This window comes from Tamandua tetradactyla, chromosome 4 (assembly GCF_023851605.1).
Source record: "Tamandua tetradactyla isolate mTamTet1 chromosome 4, mTamTet1.pri, whole genome shotgun sequence".
Lineage (NCBI taxonomy): Eukaryota > Metazoa > Chordata > Mammalia > Pilosa > Myrmecophagidae > Tamandua > Tamandua tetradactyla.
In genome coordinates this window covers 83179934-83192211 of record NC_135330.1, presented here as the reverse complement: position 1 = coordinate 83192211, position 12278 = coordinate 83179934, and positions in this window count along the sequence as shown.

Here is a 12278-nt window from a genome sequence, read left to right as displayed (position 1 = left end):
TTCCATTTGTAAAGTTGCTATAGAAAAACATAAACATGTAGAAAAGAGACATAAATGATAGAAAAATTACTCAAAACCAACTTCTGGGGTGAAAAAAATAGTTGACATGAAAAATGCACTGGATGGGATTTAAAACAGATTAGACAATGTAGATTAGTGAACTTTAAGACACAGTGACATAAACTCTCCTATAGAAACATAGAGAAAAGAGGGACAGAAAGAAATGAACAGAGCAACATGCACAACTTCAAGCAGTCCATTATACTTTTAACTGGAGTCCCAAAAAGAGGTAAGACAGAAAAAATGTTTGAAAAAATGATGGATGGAAGTATTCCAAATTGTATGGAAACTACAAACTCACATATCCAAGCAGCCTTACAAACCCAAAGCACAAGAAACATGGTGAAAACTGCAACAACGCATATCAAATGATTTTAAACCATTAGTAACAGAAAATTTCTCAAGAGTATCTAGGAAACACAGGCCCATCTATCCAGCAGAGCATAGATTACAATGAGAGACTTCTCATTGGAAACGACACAGTAGAGAAGACTGCATCACCATCTTTATGACCTAGCAATTCCACTCCTAGGTATATATCCAAGAATAACTATATAGCCGTATAAAAACTTGTACATGAATATTCATAACAGCATTATTCACAAGAGAAAAAAAGTGGAAATAACTCATATATCCAACAACTGAGGAATAGATACAAAAGATGTGATATATCCATTCAATGCAATATTATTCAGCATTAAGAAAGGAAGAAATACAACATAAGTGAACCTTGCAAACATTATACGAAGTGAAAGAAGCCAGTCACAGAAGATCACATATGTATGATTCCATTTATAATGGAATATCCAGAATAGACAAATTTATGGAGACAAAAATAGATTAGTGGTTACCTATGTCTGGGGAGAATGGGGGTGGGGTGGGGTTATGGCTAAAGGGTACAGGATTTATTTTGAAGTGATGAAAATATTCTAAAGTTGGTTGTGGTGACAATTACACAGCTCTCTGTATATATTAAAAACCACTGAATTGTATACTTTAAATGTGTGGTTTATTTTAATTATGTCTCAATAAACCTGTTACAAGAAAATGAAAATATCCCATGCTGAAAAGCAAATTTCTAAAAATACAAAACGTTATGATGACAAAATATATTTCAGACATACCAAAACTAAAATAATTTATCACCACCAGACCTGCAGTACAAGAAACATTCATGGAAGTCCTTTACACCAAAAGAAAATGATACCAGATGGAAATCTGGATCTAAAAAAAAAAGGAAGAATATCTGAAAAGGCCTATATGTGGGGAAAATATACATATTTAAAATATGTAAACTATAAACTTTTTATCTTATTTAAATATCTATTTAAAACATTATTAACTATTTAAAACAAAATTGTAATGTATTGTAAGATTTATAACATATATACAAATAAAATACATGACAACAATAGAATAACGGCCAGGAGGGAGAAATGGAAGCATAGTGTTGTAAGGGATAACTGAAGTGATAAAATGTCACATGAAGGTACACTATACTAAAGTTAAAGATGCTTATTATAAACCCTAAAGCAACAACTACAACATAACAACAACAACAAAAAGAAACACCCACAAAGTAATAGCTATTAAGCCAACAAAGGAGATAAAGCATACTCAATTAATCCCCAGGAAGGCAGAAAAAGAGGAAAAGGAAAACAAAGAACAGATGAGATGATAGAGCTCAAATAGCAAGAGAGCAGATTTAAACCTAGCCCTAGCAAAAATATTAAATATAGTGTAAATATCCTAACAAAAATGCCAAAATTGCCAGAATCAATAAAAGAACAAGATTCAAAAATATGTTGCCAATAAAAACACACTTTAAATATAAAGACACAAATAGGTTAAATATATATAATTTGTATGTATAGCCTGGTATACCAGGCTAACCCTAATCAAAAGGAAGCTGGGATAGCCATATTACTATCCCATGAAATTGATTTTAGAGTGATGACTTACCAGGAGAAAATAAAATAATTTCATAAAACTAAAGGAGTCACCTCATTAGGAGAATATTACAATTTTAAATGTTTATATAAATAACAACAGAGCTTCAAAATACACGAAACAAAAACTGATAGAACTGATGGGAGAATTGAACAAATTTACAATTATAGTCAGAGGTTTTAAATCCTCTCTTTCAATACTTGATAGAACATGTAGACATAAAATCATTAAGGATATAGATTAACTTGACCTAACTGACATTTATAGAACACTCCACCCGACAATAGATGGATGCACATTCATTTCAAGTGCATGAAGTTTTTAAAATTCACATTATGCAAAGTATGTTCTCTGGCCAAAATGGAATTAAATTAGAAATCAATAACAAAAGACCCCTGGAAGATCTCTAAATTGTAAAAACCGAGTAACACTTAAATACACTGTGAGTCAAAGCAGAAAGCAAAAGGAAATTTGAAAGAATTTCACACTGAATGAAAATGAAAACACAACATATCAGAAGTTGTGGTATGTCTCTAAAGTACTGCTTAGAGGGATATATAAAGCCCTAAATACCTTTAACTAGAAAGATCTAAAAATAGATCTCAAATCAATAACCAAAGCTTCCGCCACAAGAAAGTAGAAAAAGATGAGCAAATTAGATCCCAAGCAAACAGAAGAAAGGAAATAATAAAAAAATAAGATTAGATATCAATAAAATAGAAAGCAAAAAGAAAATAGAGAAAATCAGTGAAAAGAGAAGTTAACTCTTTGAAATTTTCAATGAACTTTATAAACTTTTAGTCAGATACATCAGGAATAAAAGGAGAGATGACACTAATTATCAATATCAGAAACCAGCGAGGAACATCACTACAGAGCCTACAAACATCAGAAGTCTAAAAAAGGGGAATATTATGAACAACTTTATGCCAATAATTTAGACAACTTAGATGAAATGGACAAAGTATTTGAAAGACGCAAACTATCAAAGCACACTCAATTTTTTAAAAAGATGTACTGACAGTTCCATTTTGTTAGTTAAATTAATTTGTAGTTAAAGAAACCCTCTAACACAGAAAATTCCAGACCCAGATAACTTCACTGGTGATTTCTACCAAAGATTTAATGAAAAAATAATGCCAATTGTATACAAACTCTTCCAGAAAATTAAACAGAATGAAGCATGTCCAAACTTCTTCTCTGAGGGCAGCATTGCTCTGACCCCTACACCAGAAAATGACATTACGAGAAAAGAAATGCCTGCATGAAGACAGATGCAAGTATTTTTTTTAATTTTTTAAAATTGTATAACATACACACAAAGCAAAGAAAGAAAAAAGCAATCATTTTCAGAGCACTCTTCAACAAGCAGTTACAGGACAGATCTCAGAGTTTGTCAAGGGCTACCATACCATCATCTCAGATTTTTCTTTCTAGCTGCTCCAGAATATAGGAGGCTAGAAGGAAAAAATATTTTTTATCATCACAATAGACTTTGTGTGTGTGTGTGTGAAAAACAACATATATGAAAAAAAGCAATAAATTTCAAAGCACAGCACCACAATTAGTTGTAGAACAGATTTCAGAGTTTGGTATGGGTGATAGTTCCACAATTTTAGGTTTTTACTTCTAGCTGCTCAATTTAGTGATTCAGCATTCATATTCGTTTGTTAAACCCTACCTTCTCTGCATAACTCCACCATCACTTTTGATCTTTCCACCCCACTCTTTAGGGATATTTGGGCTTTGCCCATTCTAACTTTTTCATGTTGGAACAGAACGTCAATAATTGGGGCAGGAAGATGGAATTATCTCATGCTGTGGAGAGACTGGCCCCTCGAGGTTTCAGGGCTTATCTGGTCCAGGGACACATCTGGAGGTTATAGGTTTCTGGAAAGTTACCCTAGTGCATGGAATCTTTGTAGAATCTTGTATTGCCCTAGGTGTTCTTTAGAATGGGCTGGAATGGTTTTGGTTGGGATTTGGCAAGTTAGGATAGGTAGCAATGTCTAACTGAAGTTTACATAAGAGTGTCCTTCAGAGTAGCCTCTCAACTCTATCTGAACCTTCTCAGCCACTGACACTTTATTAAGTACCTTCTTTTCCCCCTTTTGGTCAGTATGGAATTGTTGATACCATGGTTCCAGGGCCAGACTCATCCCTGGGGGTCATCTCCCATGCCGCCAGGGAGAATTTCACCCCTGGATGTCATGTCCCATGTAGCAGGGGAGGGCAATGATTTCACTTACAGAGTTGGGCTTAGAGAGACTGAGGCCACACCTGAGCAACAACAGAGGTCCTCCAGAAGTAACTCTTAGGCATGCCTATAGGTAGGCTAACTTCTCCACTACCTTCATAAGCTTCACAAGAGTAAGCCTCAAGATCAAGGACTTGGCCTATTTATTTGGGTGTTCTAGTTTGCTAGCTGCCAGAATACAACATACCAGAGATGGATTGGCTTTTAATAAAAGGGGATTTGTTTCATTAGTTCTTCAGAGGAAAGGCAGCTAACTTTCAACTGAGGTTCTTTCTTACAGGAAGGCACAGGATGGTCTCTGCTGGCCTTCTCTTCAGACTTCTGGGTTCCAACAACTTTCCCTGGGGTGATTTCTTTCTGCATCTCCAAAGCTGCGAGTGCTGAGATGAGGTATGTTGAGCTGCTTGGGCTGTGCTACATTGAGCTCTTTCATTTAAGCACCAGCCAATTAAATCAAACACCATTCACTGCAGTAGATAAACCTCCTAGCCAACCCCAGATGTAATGAGCAACGGATGAGGTTCACGTACCATTGGCTCATGTCCACAGCAATGGAACTAGGCACCTTCACCTGGCCAAGTGGACACCTGAACCTAATTACCACATTGGATGTCCTTAATGTTTGACACATGTCATTGTCAGGTTCATGTGTCAACTTGACCAAGTGGTGGTACCTGTTTGTCTGATTGGGCAAGTGCTGGTCTGTCTGTTGCAATGAGGACATTTCATAGAATTAAATCATGAACATGTCAGCTGTGTCCAAAGCTGATTCCATTTGTAATCAGCCTAGGGTAGTGTCTTCTGCAATGAGTGATGCTTAATCTAATCACTGGAAGCCTTTTAAGGAGGATTCAGAAGAGACAGGCTCTCTTCTTGCTTTGGCTGGTGAGTCTCTCCTGTGGAATTCGACAAACCCTCCATCGGAATCATCGGCTTCACAGCCTGCCCTGCAGATTTTGGACTCTGTGTTACCACAGTCATGTTAGACACTTTTATGAATTTTATACTTGTGAGTGTTCCCTGTTGATTCTGTTTCTCTAGAGAACCCTAGCTAATACGTCTTGGTACCAGGAGTGGTTCTTAAGAAACAGAATCTTAAAAATGGGTTTTTATGAATGGTTTTCTACTCTGACTGTACTCAGAGGCATTAAGGACCTGATTCCCATAATCAGAATGACACTCCCAATCCATGGAGTGAGTTGGCAAAAGAGATAGTCAAAATATCACCATTTGATTCTCCTAATGCTTCACTTGTACAAACCCAGGCTCTGGGGGATAATGTTTTTGACACCTTTACAGAGTTTTGTAGAAATAAGAGGTATAGAGATGTTGGTTGGTTGTTGTTAGATACACTGGATACATTAAGGAGTGAAAGGGATGGGCTTAAGGCTTCAAACGAGAAGCTTAAGCGCCATCTAACAGATGTAGAAGTTTCTATGAGTATCCTGAAGGAAAATCTTATTTCCTGTAGCCGTAGACTTGAGATCTCTGAAAATCAGACTCAGAATCTTATTGTTAGAGTAGCAACTTTACAACATAAACGGAAATCTCAATCTTGCATGGTGTCTGCCATTAAAGTGAGGGCATTGATTGGAAAGGAGTGGGACCCTGAAAAATGGGATGGTGACATATGGATTGATAATGATGTCAGGGATGAGGTTGAAACCCTAGGTCATGCTGTGTCTTCTCTAGATAACCCTATAATAGTCTGCCCTGAGGACATAGCCACCCCACCTCCAGCCTGCCTTGACGAGTTGGCCACCCAACCTCCTCCTGAAGGGATTAGCCCTAGAATGATTAATCCTGTTTCACCAGATGAAACTGCAAATGAATGCCCTGAAAAAATGACTTGGAAAATATTTCTAATTCTTTTCACCCCCACAACCCCTCATTTCTTCCAGACCTATAACTAGACTAAAGTACCAACAGGCACCTAAAGATGAGGTACAAAGTATCACATATGAGGAGGTACGTTGTACTCCAAAAGAACTGTGTGAGTTTTCCAATTTATATAGACAGAAATGAGGGGAATGTGTGTGGTAATGGATTTTAAGGGTGTGGGATAATGGTGGGAGGAATATAAGGCTGGACCAGGCTGAATTTACTGATATGGGCCCACTAAGCAGAGATGATGCATTCAATGTTGTAGCTCGAGGGGTTAGAAAAGGTATTAACAGTTTGTTCGGATGTTTGGTTGAAACATGGATCAAAAGGTGGCCGACATTACCTGAGGTTGAAATGCCAGAACTGCCCTGGTATAATGTAGATGGCGGGATCCGGAGGCTTAGAGAGATTGGAATGTTAGAGTGGATTTATCATGCAAAGCCTGCTCTTACAGCCCAGGAATGTCTGGAGGATGCACCTTTTACCAGAACAGTGAGAAATAAATTTGTGAGACTAAGGCCATCATCCATGAAAAGCAATGTAGTTGCACTTCTCTGTAGGTCAGACATGACTGTGGGAACTGCTGTCACAGAGCTGGAATCCTTAAACACAATGGGGATGACTGGATCCCGAGTTGGCAGAAGCCATGTGGCAGTACTTAATTGCCAAAGACAGGGTACATGTGACTATTATAATAGACAGCAAACTCAAAGCAGGCATGAAAATTATATGACTCACAGATATTTGTGGCATTGGCTAGTAAATCTTGGGGTACCTAGAAATACAATAGATGGGCAGTCTACTAAATTCTTGTTTGAGCTGTATGAACAAAAGAGCGCTAGGTCAAGTGAACAGAAGTCTAACCTGAATTACAAAATCAGAGTCACGGCCCCTTAATCAGTTTCCAGACTTGAAACAGTTTACAGACCCAGAGCCCCTTGAATGAAGGGGAGGCCAGGTCCCTTTGGGGGAGAAACCTGTTACACTGCCACAAATTTATACTGTTAATCTTCCTCCAAGCCTTCCCCAAGGAGACTGACAGCCTTTCACCAGGGTAACTGTGCATTGGAGAAAAGGAAATAATTACATATTTCATGGATTATTAGGCACTGGTTCAGAAATGACATTAATTCCAGGGGACCCAAAACGTCACTCAGGTGCACCAGTCAGAGTGGGGGCTTATGGAACCCAGGTAATAAATGGATTTTTAGCTCAGGATCATCTCACAGCAGGTCCAGTGGGCCCCCAGACCCATTCTGTAGTTATTTCCCCTGTTTCAGAATGTATAAGTGGAATAGACATACTGAGCAAGTGGAAAAATCCCCACATTGCTATAACTCATGCAGTGAGGGTTATTATGTTGGGAAAGGCCATGTGGAAGCCACTAGAACTGCCCCAACTGAGCAAAATAGTAAGTCAGAAGCAATACCAGATTCCTGCAGTGATTGCAGAGATTACTGCCACTCTTAAGGACTTGAAGGATGCAGGGGTGGTGATTTCCACCACATCTCCATTCAACCCTCCTATTTGGCCTGTGCCAAATGGGTCTTGGAGGATGACAGTGGATTATCATAAGCTCAACCAGGTGATAACTCCAATTGCAGCAGCTATTCCAGATGTAGTATCGTTGCTTGAGCAAATCAATACATCCCCTGGTACCTGGTATGCAGCTATTGATCTGGCAAATGATTTTTTCTCAATAGCTTTAGTAAGTATAACCAGAAACAGTTTGCTTCAGCTGGCAAGGTCAGCAATATACTTTCTCTGTCCTACCTCAGGGGTATATCAACTCTCCAGCCCTATATCATACTCTCATTTGCAGGGAACATGATCATTTCTCCCTCCCACAGGACATCACTCTTGTCCATTATATTGATGATATCATGTTGATTGGACCCAGTGACCAAGAAGTAGCATTTACTGGTAAGGCATTTGTGTGTCAGAGGATGGGAGATAAATCCAACAAAAATACAGGGGCCTTCCACCTCAGTGAAATTTCTAGGTGTCCAGTGGTGTGGGGCATGTCAAGATATCCCTTCTAAAGTGAAGGATAAGTTGCTGCATCTGACCCCTCCTATGACCAAAAAAGAGGCCTAACACCTAGTTAGTCTCTTCAGATTTTGGCAACAACATATTCCTCATTTGGGTGTGCTACTCTGGCCCATTTATCGAGTGACCAGAAAAGCTGCTAATTTTGAGTGTGGACCTGAATAATAGGAGGCTCTATGACAGGTCCAGGCTGCTGTGCAAGCTGCTCTGCCACTTGGGTCATATGATCCAGCAGATCCAATGGTGCTGGAAGTGTCAGTGGCAAATAGAGATGCTGTTTGGAGCCTTGGCAGGCCCCTATAGGATAATCACAATGCAGACCCTTAGGATTTTGGAGCAAAGCCTTACCATCTGCTGCAGGTAACTACTCTCCTTTTGAGAAACAGCTTTTGGCCTGCTCCTGGGCCATAGTAGAGACTGAACGCTTAATCATGGGCCACCAAGTTACCATGAGACCTGAGTTGCCTATCATGAGCTGGGTGTTGTTTGACCCACCAAGCCATAAAGTTGCATGTGCGCTGCAGCACTCTTTTGCAAAATGGAAATGGTATATATGAGATAGGGCCAGAGCAGGTCCTGAAGGCACAAGTAAGTTACATGAAGAAGTGGCCTAAATGCCCATGGTCTCCACTTCTGCCACATTACCTTCTCTTTTGCAGACCAGAGCTATGGCCTTTTGGGGAGTTCCTAACAGTGAATTGACTGAGGAAGAGAAAACTTGGGCCTGGTTTACAGATGGTTCAGCACAATATGCAGGTACCACCTGAAAGTGTACAGCTGCAGCACAACAGCCCCTTTCTGGGGTGTCCTTGAAGGACAGTGGTGAGGGGAAATCCTCCCAGTGGGCAGAACTTCGAGCAGTACACCTGGCTGTTTGTGTAGCTTGGAAGGCGAACTGGCCAGAGGTACATTTGTGTACTGACTCATGTACTGTTGCTAATGGTTTGGCTTGATGGTCAGGGACTTGGAAAGACCATAATTGGAAAATTGGTGACAAAGAGGTCTGGGGAAGAAGTATGTGGATAGACCTTTCTGAATGGGCTAAAAACATGAAGACATTTGTGTCCCATGTGAATGTGCACCAGAGGGTGACTTCAGCAGAGGAAGGTTTTAATAATTAAGTGGGTAAGATGACCCTTTCTGTGGATACCAGTCAACCTCTTTCTCCCACAACTCCTGTCATTTCCCAATGGGCTCATGAACAAAGTGGTCATGGTGGCAGGGATGGAGGTTATGCATGGGCTCAGCAACATGGACTTCCACTCACCAAGGCTGACGTGACTACAGGCACTGCTGAGTGCCTAATCTGCCAGCAGCAGAGACCCACACTCAGCCCCCGATATGTCACCATTCCCCGGGATGACATGTAGCCAGCTACATGGTGGCAGGTTAATTATATTGGACCACTCCCTTAATGGAAGGGGCAGTGATTTATTCTAACTGGAATAGACACATACTCTGGATATGGGTTTGCTTTCCTTGCACACAATGCTTCTGCAAAACTACCATCCGTGGGCTTACAGAATGCCTTATCCATCATCATGGTATTCCACACAGCATTGCTTCTGATAAAGGAACATACTTCACAGCAAATGAAGTGCAGGAATGGGCTCATGCTCATGGAATTCTCTGGTCTTACCATGTTCCCCATCATCCAGAAGCAGCTGGATTGATAGAATGGTGGAATGGCCTCTTGAAAACTCAATTAGGGTGCCAACTAGGTGGCAATACCTTGAAGAGTTGGGGTAATGTTCTCCAGGAAGTTGTATATGTTCTGAATCAGTGTCTGCTGTATGGTGCTGTTTCTCTATAGCCAGGATCTATGGGGCCAGTAACCAAGGGGTGGAAATGGGAGTGGTACCACTCACTATTACCCCTAGTGATTCACTAGGAAAATTTTTGCTTCCTGTCCCTGTGACCCTGAGCTCTGCTGGTCTACAGGTTTTAGTTCCCTAAGGGGGAGTGCTTCTACCAGGAGAAACAATTATTCCATTGAACTGGAATATAAGATTGCCACCTGGTCACTTTGGGCTACTCATGCCCCTGGATCAAAAAGCCAAGAAGGGGATTACATTATTGTCTGGGGTGATTGACCCTGACTATCAGGGGGAAATAGGTAGGACTGAAACTACACAATGGAGGTAAAAAAGCGTTTTCTTGGAATATAGGAGATCACGTAGGGCTTCTTTTAGTACCACCATGCCCTGTGATTAAAATCAATGGAAAACTGCAACAGCCCAATTCACACCGGACTACCAATGGCTCTGAAACATCAGGAATGAAGGTCTGAGTTGGAACATGGAATGGGTAGTGAAAGAAGGTAGTGATAAATATGAACCATGACCATGTAATCAGTTACGGAAAAGAGGGCTGTGATGCTGTTTTGTTCCTGTTATACTATTTAAGTTGTAAGATATCAAGTTTAAGAATGAATGTTACTCAGGGACTTGTACCCTATTCTGGAGAGATTTAATGTGTTTCCAGTTTTATGCAGGACAGTTGAGTATTGTCAGGTGAAAGAAAAAATGTGTGTTTTCATGTTTTTTATTTAGAAATTAGGTGTGGTTTAAGGTGATATGTATAGCTGCCAAGTTGACAAGGGGTGGACTGCCATGATCAGGTTCATGTGTCAACTTGGCCAAGTGGTTGTACCTGTTTGTCTGATTGGGCAAGTGCTGGCCTGTCTGTTGCATTGAGGACATCTCATAGAATTATATCGTGATCATGTCATCTGCATCCACAGCTGATTCCATTTATAATCAGCCAAAGGGAGTGTCTTCTGCAATGAATGATGCTTAATCTAATCACTGAAAGCCTTTTAAGGAGGATTCAGAAGAGATGGTCTCTCTTCCTGCTTCGGCTGGAGAGCCTCTCCTGTGGAGTTCATCCAGACCCTTCATTGGAATCATCAGCTTCACTGCCTGCCCTGCGGATTTTGGACTCTGTGTTCCCATGGTCACGTGAGACACTTTTATAAATTTTATATTTGTGAGTGTTCTCTGTTAATTCTGTTTCTCTAGAGAACACTAACTAATACAACACACTATCAGGATTTCCCTGATGGTAAAGTTTCATAGTTCCGTATTGTTTCTCCCATCCCTCAAGGGACTTTGCCAATAACTTTTTGATTGTCTGCTTAATATATTCTAGGCTGTATCCAGGCATTAAGCTATGCAGGATAAAAGGCCCTCAATCTTATTCTGGGCTCCCTGTGTTTCAATTGTTCAAATGATCTATCCAGACAGGTTGAGTTAGATAATGTGCTACAGAAAATTTAGGTTCCAGACAAAATAAACCTTTCTTCCTTTGATCTCAAAGGGTAGGTGAGGTCCTAAAATATAGACAATGTCTTCTTTAGCCCTTTGTTCTGAATCACCTTAACCCTGACCTGATCAGCTTTGTTCTTATCTCTAAATATCAGGTTATACATATATAAAACAGACTCTCAAAATCCAGAAATAATAATTACCACTCCAGACTAAATGTGTTCACTATAAGAGCTTACATTCTAAGCCCCTGTTTTCTTATAAGCATTTGCTAAAGAAGACTATACAATAATATTTCCTTCATTTCTGGCTTATTTGGCCTTACATTTTGTCCCACAGTTTCATTCACATTGTTGCATGCCTCACGACTTTAAAATGCAAGCATTTGAAACAAACTTTTAGCAAACTGAATCCGTCACTATATAGGAATGGCAGTGCATCATCATAAAGTTGGTTTTATCACAGGAATGCTAGTTTGTTTTTACATTCAAAAGTCAGTAGATCAAAAACAAAAAGAAACAAATGGAGAAAGGACTTGAATAGACATTCCAAAGAAGACATACAAATGGCTAACAAGCAGATGAAAAGATGTTCAATAGCATTAGTTATTAGGGAAACGCAAATCAAAACTACAGTGAGATACCGCTTCCCAAACACTAGGATGGCTACAATAAAAAAGGCAGACAATAACAAGTGTTAACAAGGATGTGGAGAAATTGGAACTCTCTTATTCTTAGTAGGAATGAAAAATGGTGCAGTCACTGTAGAAAACAGTTTGATAGCTCCTCAAAAAGCTAAACAGGGTGACCATA